Source organism: Biomphalaria glabrata, chromosome 11 (genome assembly GCF_947242115.1).
Source record: "Biomphalaria glabrata chromosome 11, xgBioGlab47.1, whole genome shotgun sequence".
In the NCBI taxonomy this organism is placed as follows: Eukaryota; Metazoa; Mollusca; class Gastropoda; family Planorbidae; genus Biomphalaria; species Biomphalaria glabrata.
This window is the reverse complement of record NC_074721.1, coordinates 10,414,037-10,426,782: the sequence shown is the minus strand read 5'-3', so window position 1 is coordinate 10,426,782 and position 12,746 is coordinate 10,414,037.

Below are 12,746 nucleotides of genomic sequence, written 5' to 3'. Positions count from 1 at the left end.
TGTGCGTCGATCAAAACACTTTAGTGGACATCTGGGAGAAGTGGGTATATATGGTAGGTCTCCTTTTACCTACAAGAGTAAACAATATTGTAAATTGCTAAACCTCAATATGTGACCTTAAGTATTTGTTATAGATACTCAACATCGAGAATGTCATACAGCTTATCTAGGATGATGGTGATGATGATGAAGTAGATGATGATGATGATTATGATTAAGAAGGTGGTGATGATAACAAAGGTGAGGATGATGATGAAAATAATGATGATAACGAAGGTGATGATGATGATGATAATGATGATTATTTTGATGATGATGATGGTGATAATGATGGTTATGATGGTGATGATGATAATAATGGTTATGATGATGGTTATGATGGTGATAATGATGATAATGATGGTTATGATGGTGATGATGATGATAATGATGGTGATGATGATGGTTATGATGGTGATGATGATGGTTATGATGATGATGATGATGATAATGATCATGATAACGATGATGATGATGATGATGATGGTGATAATGATGGTTATGATGATGTTGATGATGGTGATAATGATGGTTATGATGATGATGATAAGGATGGTTTTGTTGATAATGATGGTTATCATGATGATAATGAAAGTGATAATGATGATGATGATGGTGATAATGATGTTTATGATGAGGATGTCACATGACGCTAGCAGTGTGCTGGCGCCTGCTTCAACTGGTCGTTGTCTAGGGCGATTCTGGAGTCTAGACTGTTGACGCTGGAACTGTGTAGTGGTGTTTTGTGGCTTTAGCCCTGTCGCGATTTAGGTGTTTGTGCATATAACTCTCATACAACACTGAACACCAGAATGATAATGAAAAACACGTAGCGTATCACTTTATTGATCTAGAATCATCCACAGCGTTTTAAATATAATATTCTTAAAAATAGAGTTCAAGTTGAAAATACTAGGACAAAACAAGAAGCGGGAAATGCTACCATCCTGTAGTAACCCACGCTGTCTCCTTTGTCCCCAAAGTCCCCAGGTCATCCTCTGCCTCGTTGTAGACCAGGTCACCTTGTCACGTGACAATAAAATAAATATTAAAAGTATAAAAAAGTACTTATGTCCCTTACCAATACTAAAATAAATCTTATTCAATTAATTAAAATATACTAAAAACATAAATAATTGTATTAGATTTAAAATAGATATAGCAGAAAAAAAAAATAAAACATTACTCAATAACTAAGGCCATGATGGCAGGTAAGGAGTCAGTTAGGTCAACATTCCATAGCTAGGCCCGTAGTGGACTGGTGTTGTTCTGCTCCACACACACACAAACGGGTGAGGGCACTCAGCGGTTTGTGACAGATGATGATGGTGATAATGATAGTTATGATGATGATGGTGGTGATAATGTTTGTTATGATGATGATGATGATGATGATGATGATGATGATGATGATGATGATGATAATGATGGTTATGATGATGATGATGGTGATAATGATGATAATAATAGTGATAATAATGACAATGATGATGATGATGATGATGATGATGATGATAAATTTGGTTGTGCAATACTTCTGATGATGAAAAAAAAGATGAGATGACGACAAGCAGTTCATTATATTTTTGTCTTATTGCGGTACAGCAAAACTACGTCATTAAATATTGTATATCAATATTTCATTCCGGCAAAAACATCGAGTTTGCAATAAATGAACCGCGAAGTAGGACACATACACATAGTGGTACACATTTGTACATAGATCCTAGCAGACAGAGTTTGGTGCATATCTTTAAAACCAGGGCGTTCACGCGAAACACATTTTTTTGTGATCAGTACAAGGTACAAACAGCTCGAGAGATTGCTAGAGATTCAACCAACATAAAAGAACATGTATTTATATTGAGATACAAATACTTCACTCTCTCTCTCTCTCTCTTGATGTCTACCTCCTCTCTCTCTCTTTCTCTCTCTTTCTCTTTCTCTCTCTTTTTCTTTCTCTCTCTGCTTTAGGAATGTTTCAGTATAATTTTAATATTTGTACAAATAATATTATAACATGATTAATTTAAAAAAAACAAAAAAAAAAACAACTTTATTAAAGCTCGAATACCCAATGCAAACCTGCGTGAAAAAGTGTTTGTTTTTTTGCTTACGTAACTTGAAGAACGACCTGTAATACTTACGCGAGGATCACATTAATATTCATTGCAAATGTGTGCCACGACCCAAGTCATTGGAAATTCATTCGAGCTTGAAATGTGTCAGTACCAGTGTCATGTTTCCCGGAAATCTGAAGGTGGAATATATGAATATATGTATGGAAGGAAAGAAAGTGTGACAAACAGAGAGAGAGAGAGAGAAAAAATAGAGAGAGAGGGGTAGAGTGAAAACGAGATAAACCGGCAGAGAGACAAAAGAGACATAAAGAAAAAGAGAGAGACAGAATGAGATACAGAGGCAAAGAGTGAAGGAGACAGAGACAGACAGACAGACAGACAGACATAAAAAGTTAAATAGATCAGAGAAAAAATAATGAAAGACAGACAGATAAATAAATAAATATAGAGAGAAACAATAGAGAAAGAAAGAAAGACAGATAGAAAGATGAGAACGATAAATAAAGAAGAAGAAGATAGAAAGATAAATGAAACAGAAAGTAGAGAGAAATAATAGAGAAAAAAAAAGAAGGAAAAAGAAAGATTGAAGAAAAAAAGAGAGACAGAAAGATGTAGAGACAGAGAGACTTGTAGGGAGAAATAGACACAGAAAGAGAGATAGAAAGAGACGGAGACTTATCCAGACAGACAGAGAAAGTGTTAGAGAAAGCTCAGACAGGCATTGAGAGAGACAGAGGTTGAGACAGACACAGACAGAGAAAGTGTTAGAGAAAGTTGAGGTAGACACAGACAGAGAAAGTGTTAGAGAAAGCTCAGACAGGCTTTGAGAAAGACAGAGTTCGAGACAGACACAGACAGAGATAGAAAGAGAGCATGGTGACATTTGAAAACATGCACCATTTTGTTATTTTATCTGATAACATGTCAAAGAGTAAGACACTCACGTAGTAAAATTGCGCTACAGGCTTACAGCTAATTTGGATTGCATGAAATATTCTAAAATATGTACATGCACCTTTTTTTCCCCTTGTGTTATCAAGAAAACACAAATATATACAAATTCATGGATAGTACCATAATTCATAATTAGTTGTCAATCATTTTTTTTAATTCAGTCATGGAGTCTAATACCTACTTGTACTGTCAAATCTCAATAGAAAGAATGTATCCTAATATATAGTTACTAAAGTAAAATGAATAATACATGAGGTATTCATTAATAAAGACACTTCCCACTACCATAACAAAAACAGTAGATGATTTTCCAGGTAATATTTCATTAGATGTTTTAAATGTTACTCATCATCTAACTAAATGAAAGTGTAGATAACTTAATGTAGCTTTGATTGGGTCATTTTCTTGATTTCTTTATAATTAGACGTTAAGCTTGAGGCAAGAGTGTTAATGAAGGGAATTAACTCAAGTTTTCTCAAAATGATTGCAATTATCTTTCCTAGTTTTGCCTTTCGTGACATTCTACAATACGCGACATGATTATCAAATATCTATGTATACAGCTTTCTGATACCTATCATGACTTCTATATTAAACAAGTTAACAAAACATGGCTACATCATCGTGCTACGTGACTTAGTGACATGTTTGTTAATTAATCTATCTCTATCTATCTATCTATCTATCTATCTATCTATCTATCTATCTATCTATCTATCTATCATATATATTGATATCTCTATCTATCTATCTATCTTTCTATCTATCTATCCCATCTATCTATCTATCTATATCTCTCTCTATATAAATGTGTAAAAATCTAGTTTCAGATTAATATGAACTAAACCTAATTATCCCTTTATTTATCCATTGTTTCATTGTGTGAATGTGACGCTATACGCAACCCTACACATCAACGACCTTTGATTTAGAAATTCGACAGAGTTGTGTTTCCTGAGCGGCTAAAGTCAGCACAATGTCATTGTACAATGACAAACCGCCTTTACTTTCCCCAACTGAAGTCAGGTAACCATTAGAGCTGGTTAGGAAGAAGAGACAATTAGGCATGGCTAATGTGTTGTTGTTTTTTATAAAGAAAAATTAAAAATATATTCAAATGTAAACACCATCTTGTATAATTTGTTTTAGCAAGCATGTTTTATTTCTCATTGTCTTATTTTCTTTTGTTTGTGTTTGTGAGAATTATTTAATCCTAATTTCCATATCAATTTATTTCTAAGAGAATAAATTATGATGATGAATATTTTCATTATTACTATCAAATAATAACATTAACAACAGCATGTCAAAAACGATCTTTTTTAGGCGAGCTTAAAAAGAGGACCGTGTAATAGATTTGCTACCCTTATTTAAGTACTATAAAACGCTGACATGGAAGAAAACTGCCCCAAGAGATGGCCTCTGAAATAGACAGTTTCAGAGCTCTCACGAAGGCCGCGGGGAAAACAATTGAGGCCCACACAAACTGTCAGGATAGCCATTGTAAAAGAAGGGCGCAGAAGACTTGAAAAATACTCTCGGCGGACAACTGTTTATTTTTTTATTATAGCTTTTAAATAGCGCTACTTTCATGCTTATAGCATGCTCAGAGCGCTTTTGGTCCTATCTCATTTGTGGACCAGTGGGGGGGGGGGGATATATCTAGGAGTTGGTTTTCCGTGCCTTTAGGCGCTCAGTAAACACAACTCTGCCCGAGTCGGGTGTCGAACCTCGAGCCCCCTTCTTGGGGGCCAAGCCAAGCTAAGTTCAAGCGCACTTGGCCTCTCGATCCCACTTCCCACCAACTGTTTTGTCTGCATCAAATGTAGTAAAATATGCAGGTCGCAGTTGGATTCATGTTGCTATGTGAAACTTTGCGCTCATCCTTAATCTTCGGAAACGAGGACAATTATTGGCAAATAAAAGGAAAATTTGAGAAAATCAATTCTCTTTTTTACTGCTACATAATATATATATATATATATATATATATATATATATATATATATATATATATATATATATATATATATATATATATATATATATATATATATATATATATATATATGAACTTCTAAGCGAAAAGCGAAAAGAGTTCCATGTGCGCGAGAAGGAAACTAATAGCAGGAATGGTTGGCCCTGTTTGCCAGATCTAGACTGGGAACTGAGAATGATAGGCTAATTATACTCCAATAGAAGTCTACGTCTTGTAAACCGACGTGGAACAATTGAAGCCAGATATAATTATAAGATTATAGTTTTATGGTGTCCTAGCACCAGACTGAGGGATTAGTGCCCTTATGAAGTGTTTGTAGTCACAGAGAGCTTTAAATACGGATTCTTTTGTCTGGAAACAGAGAGGACTGTCTGGAGATTATTAAGTATCTTAGACATACGCTTGAACTAAAATAGTTTAATAATTAACTGGTCAGGGAATCTACAGTGAAAGGATAATGAAACTATATTTTGCTTAATTCAGAAAATAATACTAATACTTATTTACTTTGTCTCTGTCAATGTAAAACATGAAGTGTAGTCGTTAAGAATAGTTTGTAGTTACAATTCTCTTGAAAGACTCACTGAATATTGAAGAAACGTAACAATTATTCATTAGTATAATCGTAATATAAACAATGCCCAGGCTTTCATCTCACCTCAAATCAGTGAACATCAATACTGACCATTTGGAAGACATAGCTCTAGACTGCACCAGATGGAGAGAGACAGTGACCAAGAAAGCTATGGATAGCTATGGATAGCGAAAAAAACATGGGCCTCAGTCTTGGAAGAAAAACGGACAATGCGAAAAAAGGCCACCGAAGCAAAAGCCACCTTAACCTGTGATATTTGTGGACGGGAGTGTCTCTCCAAAATAGGGCTTCACAGCCACATGAGGAAGTGTGCTCTGAGATGAACCATAGTCGTTCTATGACTGAAGGAGGCCAATGAGTGAATCGTAATAGTGGAAATAAATGCATATAAGCTTAAACATTTTATATAGGACAGAACAAGGGGTCTTTATCATATCTGACTTTGATGGGGTACTTTCTGAAGAGAATAGCTGTGATACTGTTGGTAAACGCTCTGAAAGTCCTAAACTCAAAGCTCAAAGGGATTCTCGATATTACTCAAACATATTCACTTTCATTTCAAGTTAAATAACTTTGTACAAAGCAAGAAAAACATAAGAAATATTTTTTTTAAAAAGCTTATACAAAGTTTTAAAGGTTCTTAAAAGCATTTTTAAAAAAAAAGGAAAAAAAAGGGGGCGACCTGAATTCGAACAAATGTCTCACGTCTCCTCAAGAGTATATAAGATTGTGTAGTTATGTATTATTTGTTTCAAACTTACTTTAAAACGGTGACCATAAAGGGAACAGATTCAAGGTATAACACTTCAGTCATGCACAATTTCTTTCCCTTGTTCGAAATACCAAACAAAATAATTAATTACCAATAATTAATCGAGCAATTGCTCAATTTTGTTTTTGTGTCAGGTAAAAGAAATAATTGCCTAAAATTTCAGCTTGATCCTACATTGGGTGTCGGAGAAATAACGTGTACAAACAGGTTACAAGACAGACAGAGTGATTTGGTATAAGCTTTGTAAAAAAATACAATAGACATAAATCTAAGAAACCAAAGTCCAGCAGGAATTCCAAAAAATGTATGCATAGCGAATTTTCGAAATAAAAATAACTCGACCTGTTGTTTTTTTTTCGGCTTTAGGACACCTTTAGGACACCTTTAGTATAGGCTAGGGCAAGGCAATCATCACTTTAAAAATACTAAACGCAGGCTGGAGGAAATGCAACGTGACATACTGCACTCCACCTTAATCTAAGTCTCATCGTGTACACGAGTGTTTAGTCAACACTACAATGACCATATCACCAATGTAGATTAAGGTAAAGAGTTCGTCCTACTCATCTCATCTCTTACTTTGGTCCTGTCTGGGGCATGGACCTCCAACCAGCTTCCTCCAAGCGTCTCGACTCTGGGCGCGTCTCTTCAAATGTCCCTACGTCTAGCCCATCTGCTTCTAAATATCTGGGCCATGTACTTGTGGAAAAAATAAGTATATTGTCGGACTTCATTTAGAATTTAGATACATTGTTTTGATCGGCAGTATGTACACGGTGATCACCATGGGCGCAATCGGGGGGGGGGTTTAGGGTTCAACCCCCCTCCCCCCGAAATGAAATCCCCCCGGAGGGGGGGTGTCGGAATTTAGTGACTAATTTTTTGCTTGATTTTGTTTATTTTAGGTGAGATTTTAATACTAAACCATCACTTGTTTCAGCACAGCCAAGGGGGTTTTGATTTTATAATAGTTAAGTCCCCCTCTTCTATAAAACAATTTAAAAATAAATGCAAACGAGTTTCCCCAAATTCCAAGAATATAGCTAAGGAAGATTTTGATTTTCAAACCCCTCCCAAAATTTACGATAAACTCCTTCTTCAATATCAAAAAAGCAAATTACAAACTCAAAATTCTATGAGCGTAGCCAAAGGGGTTTTGAGTTTAAACCCCCCTCCTTTGGGGTTTGAAACTAAAAAACACCTCTTCAATATAAAAAAGCAAATTACACATGGCTCACAGCGCTCCCCCATACCCCCTTGCTAGCAAGGACTTGGAGTCTATAACTTTTCCACTAACTCAAGGAAGAACCTATTCTAGAGTACAATAAACGTCTTACGAAAGAATGAAGGGTCAGAATGTAATAAAGATCAATTATGTACACACACACACATACATACATACATACTTATATATTTTTCCCCGCTGGGGAGTGGGGGCTGAAGGGGGGGGGGATAAAAAAATCCCCCCCAAGAAAAGAAATCCTGGATACACCCATGTTGATCTCCACTCTCCCCTGATGAGTATTCATTTGCATTTCACTATATTGTATTTTAAAAAAAAGAAGCATATAATTGTACCTCTATATTGGCTTTTTTTTTTAAAGCTAGGGCCAGTCTTTCACACATACTGTGTCTTATTCAGATGAAAGTAAACTGTTTCTGCTCTAGTTAATTTGTTTTCATACCTGGGAGTTTATAACTGCACAATTCACCAAAGTAATTTTTCATGTAGTTTTTTTTTATCATCACCAATGGCCCTAACGTAACCCAAACACACAAAAACACACACACACACACACACACACATTCGCTCATTCAGACATTTAGGAAGTGCAACAACCTGGCAGTTGCGTAATACAGTTTGGTATGCGTTACAGCCTTGACAGCTAATACATATGTAGACAGTAGCTAACAGGGCAAATACTTTTTTTAAGGTATGAATCTCTTCTCTTAAAGGTAAATTAAAACTGAAAATACAATTCCCTACCTGGATTGAATTTTAACAAAGCTGACAAGTTCTTTACTTTGGAATTTGTAGCCACATCTATTAAGTAGCCATCGTAGACAAACTGTGGCCACCACTAGAACTATGGCCATTATTAAGACAGTGGTCATCACACAAAAAAATGAGGTCATCACAAAGACAAGTTTTGGTCGTTAAAAGGTAAACTATGGCCGTAAAAAGTCATGTTGGGATCATCAAAAAGAAATGTGGCCATCGCACAAACTATGGCCGTCACAAACACAAAGCGTGGCAATTACTAACATAGTGGCCATCACAAATACAGAGAATGATAATTACTAACATAGCGGCCATCACAAATACAGAGTGTGACAATTACTAACATAGCGGCCATCACAAATACAGAGTGTGACAATTACTAACATAGCGGCCGTCACAAATACAGAGTGTGACAATTACTAACATAGTGGCCGTCACAAATACAGAGTGTGACAATTACTAACATAGTGGCCATCACTAATACAGAGTGTGACAATTACTAACATAGCGGCCATCACAAATACAGAGCTTGACAATTACTAACATAGTGGCCGTCACAAATACAGAGTGTGACAATTACTAACATAGTGGCCATCACTAATACAGAGTGTGACAATTACTAACATAGTGGCCATCACAAATACAGAGTGTGACAATTACTAACATAGCAACCGTCACAAATACAGAGTGGGACAATTTCTAACATAGCAACCGTCACAAATACAGAGTGTGACAATTACTAACATAGTGGCCATCACAAATACAGAGTGTGACAATTACTAACATAGCAACCGTCACAAATACAGAGTGGGACAATTTCTAACATAGCAACCGTCACAAATACAGAGTGTGACAATTACTAACATAGTGGCCATCACAAATACAGAGTGTGACAATTACTAACATAGTGGCCGTCACAAATACAGAGTATGACAATTACTAACATAGCAACCGTCACAAATACAGAGTATGACAATTATTAGCATAGTGGCCATCACTAATACAGAGTGTGACAATTACTAACATAGTGGCCGTCACAAATACAAAGCGTGACAATTACTAACATAGTGGCCATCACAAATACAGAGTGTGACAATCACAAAGGCAATAGCAACCACAAAGACAGGCCATCTCAAAGAGTTATGCCGTCAAAAACATGAAGTGTGGTCATCACAAAGACTTAGGCGATCACAAATACATAACATGATCACATGAAAATAGTTATAATGTAAAATGTCTTTATTAGTTATAAAAGGATGGTTTTCTTTTTCTATAAGATTTTATTGAACGAAATGAAAAAAAAAATATGAGAAAAAAAATTACAAAATACTTTATAAAGAAGCTTATCTAAGGTAAGGAGCCGCACAGTTACTGCCATTTCTCTCAAAACTGTAAACATTTATTTGTTTCTATGTAAAAAAAAATCAATGACCACAAATAAATTAATAATTGGTAATCTTTAATATTAATTCGTGTGTTGTCATCGACATTACGTAATCATGCAATGTTTAAACGTAATCCAAAAATAGGAAGTGGGAGATGTAGCAAGTACAAAATTTGTACCAGTCAGACAGACAGTGTTTCTAATGAAAATGTGACGCTGAAGTTAAGGACAGTATATGTTTCCAAGTTTGTTAGGCCTGCGCCTGACTAGACCACTGTGGTTGGATTTAGACTCATCTCTGTTTTAAGTATTATTTGAATCTACGCAGTTGCGTAACAAGTTGCAGGTTAGCGAGTAATAATATTATGAAGTGAAACCAATCCCACAGTAAGATTCAAGAATATTGGGGATGACAGGGAAAAAATACAAATTGACTCATTCTGCATACCAAGAAAATTTACAACACTACATTCTATTTTATTTCCGACCTTTTACAAGTAATAGTGTCTTGGCACTCAATTCAGCCACGACGTTTTACAAGTAATAGTGTCTTGGCACTCAATTCAGCCACGACGTTTTACAAGTAATAGTGTCTTGGCACTCAATTCAGCCACGACGTTTTACAAGTAATAGTGTCTTGGCACTCAATTCAGCCACGACGTTTTACAAGTAATAGTGTCTTGGCACTCAATTCAGCCACGACGTTTTACAAGTAATAGTGTCTTGGCACTCAATTTAGCCACGACATTTTACAAGTATTAGTGTCTTGGCACTCAATTCAGCCACGACATTTTACAAGTATTAGTGTCTTGGCACTCAATTCAGCCACGACATTTTACAAGTATTAGTGTCTTGGCACTCAATTCAGCCACGACATTTTACAAGTATTAGTGTCTTGGCACTTAATTCAGCCACGACATTTTACAAGTAATAGTGTCTTGGCACTCAATTTAGTCATGACATCGTACAAGTAATAGTGTCTCGTCGAAGTGTCCTTCCATAGTCGAGAAATTTCCCTTTTGTGACCCGGGTAATACTTTTACCCCTTCTGTAGACCCCACATCAACCAGATCATCCTTTAATATTTCCTCCTCTTGTGCGACGGCCGGGTTATTCGTAATATGACGTCTTTGTGGATCGGACTTGTTGGACTGAATCATCAGGCCTCTCATCTTTACCTCGGTGAGTAAGAAACGATTGTAAAAAGACTCCCCTGAGGTAGAAAGAGGCTAGATTCTCTGGCCGTTGGTCACCTATCTGCTTTCAGCTGTCACGTTGAGTCCATGAGAGCTAGACTTATGATAGGAGACAATACAACGGACATTGTAAATCCCGCCACACAGATAGCAGACGTCATGAATGACGTCAATGAGTTAGCCCATCACGACTGACGTCAGGCAGATACTACAACAGTCAATTTGAATCAATTAGAAAACAGGATTCATGGGTGACCTCTGATTAATCGACAAATATGAGGGCTTATTTTTACGTTACTAAAAGAACCAATGAACGACTCTTAGTTGGTACTTATTTCTTAGAATAATTTGCTCACTGTCAGTAGCATAATAAGGCTAAGTTTATTTTTAGTTCTCTACTACTATCTCCATAGCAACGAGCTCTTGCAGAGAGCATGCTTTTTGCTTTTTTTTTCTTAGCAATGAAGAAATTCAATGACCATATAAGGAGCATCGAAGATTTAGCGGGCTGAAAGGCGTGGCTTGTTTGCAAATGCAGAGAGAGGTAAATAAATACAAAGTTTGAGAATGACAAACAAAAAGTCAGCTGTAGAAAAACAAATCTAGTTAAGTTGCACTTTTGAGTTGTAGGACCAGAACTATTGTTAGGTTTAGTTGTAGTTATGAGCTTGAAAGAAGATAGGTAACTTATAAAATTGTATTTTACATTGTGAACAAGTGATTCGAGTGATTTCTAGTTCAAGAAATAGAGCTTTGTATTCATTGTCAAGGGATCTAAATTGTTTGAATTAATAGTTTGCATTTGGATCTCTGGCATAACGATCTTATTTGAGTGTTCAGTAATCGTTTAAAATAGAAATCTACACCAAATTACAACATCAGAAACGCATTGTCTGATCAACACAATGTCATCGTAACATCAAGACTCCTTCACATCAAGCACTCAAAAAAACAAATGATTGTCACACTCACACTCGCAAAATGAGCTACGTCACTATGAGTGAATTTGAAAGTCATTTGAAGGTACAAATCTAGCTCCATAATGGCAGGTATTGCATGTGATGTGAATGGCAATGTTTCGATGCGAAGTACCGACTGATCAGACTGAAAGTTTTCATCAAGCCCTGGCTATAATAAAAAAAAACCAGAAATGGAAAAGTGGTTTGAGTGCTGGGACAAATCCAAAAAAAAAAACCGTGGAGTCTGGGAGCGCATGAGGCGCCCTGACCGCACTTCCCCGTGGTGGAGGCTGCCAGGCCTGAGCAGGCTATTATAGCACAGTACAGGACAGGCCACTGTCCTGTTGGCTCATATTTCTCACGGCTATGGCCAAATTTTTATTCACGGTGCCCCCGCTGCGGGGAAAAAGAGGAAACCGTGCCTCATATTCTGTTTGACTGCCCCAGACTTGCTGATCTCCGTCTCGACAGGTCTGGGAAACCAAAAATTCTCGACCTGTATGGTGACGTGTACGCACTACGCAAGACAGCAGTGTTTCTGTCCAGGACTTTTGCAAGAGAGGATTTAGGCCTCTCAAGCCCTCACTCTAATGGAGTTTGATGATGATGATGATGACCGACTGATCCTCATACCATACACTTCAGGGGGTGTTGGGGCTTCAGGAATGCAAAGAAAGCAAAGTATTTTACTGTGAAAAAAAAATAATTAAAGAACGTTAACCCGCTAAATATGACTTGTCACAAAATTATATACCATCATAAGTT